Below are 2,645 nucleotides of genomic sequence, written 5' to 3'. Positions count from 1 at the left end.
CTTTACAATTCAGTCAAACCTCTCTTTTACGTAATGAATATACAAATGAGCTCTCTTCTTACAATTACAAAGACAACCTACTATTTATATGGTCAAACTACTAACACAAGTCAAAGTCAAACCTGCCTAATAAAAGTCAAACACGATGACTTTTACAATTATAGACAATATTTAACTTTCAAGACGAATACAATTAAAACTGATTTTCAGTCCTAACATTCTCCCCCTTTGTATTCAGACTTGAAAGAAATTCTGCGCTTTAAGTCCTATTTGAACTTTGAATCTTTAAGCACAAAAATGTCATCTTCAAAAGAAATCTTCAACTTGAAATCTTTAAGCAATCAACGGTTGAGAAAGATCTTCTAGCATTCTCCCCCTCGAATGTAGAACCGCGATGATCTTCTCTTTTGACAAAGTAGAACAGTGATTGTCAGAAACAATGTACAAGATGTGATCTTCAAAGGATCTTCAGAATTAATCTTCAGACTTTTCTTTGTAAACGTTTGAAACATTGATCTTCTCATTCAAAAACTCTAAGTCGATGTAGCACATGAATAATCTTTTTGTGATTATCTTCAGTCGCGCTTCTTTTGAGCCTTTTGCCATTATCGAAGTTACTCCCGCTTGATCTTTGCATCAGATTCCCTTTAACAATGTTCGGAAATGAATATTTCATTCATTATTACATATACTCCCCCTTATGTAACTACACCTGCATCAGTTAGAACCATCGTCACCCTTCGTGGGTGATATTGTTCGAAGAAAACCCACAATTTACAGAGATTTCTACGTATATCTGCAATGGAAAAGGATCCAACCGACGTCTTAAAGAATGAATTAAAGATACTTGTTGAATCAGATGCCGAGAATGGATTTGCGGAAAATGTCGATAGAGCCATTCAGATTCTGCAAACTCTGAAGAAAAGAGAAAACCAATAATCGTCTTCTTCGACTGTTTGCCCTCAAGAATTCAATTGTGCCCTGTTCAAAAGATATCATGACAGACCTTGTCATCGTCTCCACCGGAACGACATATGATCGGTCTTCAATCCAAAAATGGTTGAGATAAGGAAACAGAACTTGCCCCATTACCCAACAACTTCTTTCGAACACCAACCTAACCCCGAATCACTTGGTTCGAGAGATGATATCGCAATGCTGCAAGAATCGTGGAGTTCGGTATCCGAGTCCGGAACGTTCTTGGAAAGAAGACGGGTTAACAGAAGTCGATTACGATCTCCTCCTATCGCTTCTCAAGAAGCTATCGTCGTCCACTTTAGCCGAACAGAAGGAAGCCGCACGGGCCTTACGCTCGTTAACGAAACGACTCCCGTCTTTTCGGGCGTATTTTAGCGAATCTATAGAATCCATACCTCAATTGCTAACCCCATTGATCGAACCCGAAATCGACCCTGATCTTCATCAAGATTTGATCACCACGCTTATGAATCTATCGACCCACGAAAGAAACAAGCAGATTGTTGCGAAAACACCAATGGTGATTCCGATTCTATTGGACGCGTTAAGATCAGGAAGGATGGAAACAAAGAGTAATGCGGCCGCTACGCTTTTCACTTTATCGTCTCTCAGTTCCAACAAATCGCTCATCGGAAAAGCCGACGCTTTAAAGCCGCTCATCGATGTTTTGGAAGAAGGCCAATCGTTAGCAATGAAGGATGTCGCCTCGACCATATTTAACCTGTGTATCGATGATGAAAACAAAGGACATGCGGTGGAAAATGGGGAGGTGAGAGTGATTTTGAAGAAAATCGAAGAGAGGGTTCACGTGGACGAGTTGCACGTGATTCTTGCATTGCTTACGAGCCACTATAAGGCAGTGGTGGAGATGGCGGATCTCGGGGCGGTATCTTGCTTGTTTAGGTTGATCAAGGAGACGAATTGTGAACGGAACAAGGAAATTGTATCGCGGTGGTTCATCTGATTTGTTTGAGGGACGGAAGCAAGTGGAAAGAGATGCGGGAAGAAGAAAGTCATTACAGAACAATATCGAAGATTGCAGAAACCGGGAGTTCGAGGTCGAAACGAAAGGCCAACGGCATTCTGGTTCGGATTAAGATCCTTAGAACCCACATTGCGTGACCATGGAAACCTGTAAATTCATCATCAAAACCATGATCCAATTTTGTAAATCCTTTTTTGGGATAAAGAATTCTTGCTCAGTTGTGAATAATAAGAATCACAATACTTTTCAAAAAAAAATTGTTGGACCGATCTAGGGAACCGCCCACGTGATATTGTCYGYTTTGGGTTYGACCAAMCCYTCACGGCTTTAAAACGCGTCACTGGTAGGAGTAAGACTCCCACTTCCTTATAAGGAAGCCGAATCCCCCTTAGCCTCACCGATGTGGGATGCTCCTGCATTGCTACAGGAGCGTTGGGTTTAAGAATCGCGGATTTGACCGGCACGAGGGAACGATGAGTTTTTTGAACCCAACATTCCCCCCCACATTGGTGCGTCCCTAGCTTTGATACCAATTGTTGGACCGATCTAGGGAACCGCCCACGTGATATTGTCCGCTTTGGGTTTGACCAACCCCTCACAGCTTTAAAACGCGTCACTGGTAGGAGTAAGACTCCCACTTCCTTATAAGGAAGCCGAATCCCCCTAGCCTCACCGATGTGGG

The 2,645-nt window shown here is 42.2% G+C and overlaps 1 pseudogene; it reads left to right on the top strand.

The window, feature by feature from the left end:
* The first annotated feature begins 801 nt into the window (after positions 1–801).
* Positions 802–2,100, top strand: LOC112527146 (annotated as a pseudogene).
* The last annotated feature ends 545 nt before the right edge of the window (positions 2,101–2,645 follow it).

The sequence above is a fragment of the Cynara cardunculus genome (assembly GCF_001531365.2).
Source record: "Cynara cardunculus var. scolymus isolate 2C chromosome LG 1, CcrdV1, whole genome shotgun sequence".
Taxonomy (NCBI): Eukaryota; Viridiplantae; Streptophyta; class Magnoliopsida; order Asterales; family Asteraceae; genus Cynara; species Cynara cardunculus.
This window is presented reverse-complemented; position numbering and strand designations above follow the sequence as displayed.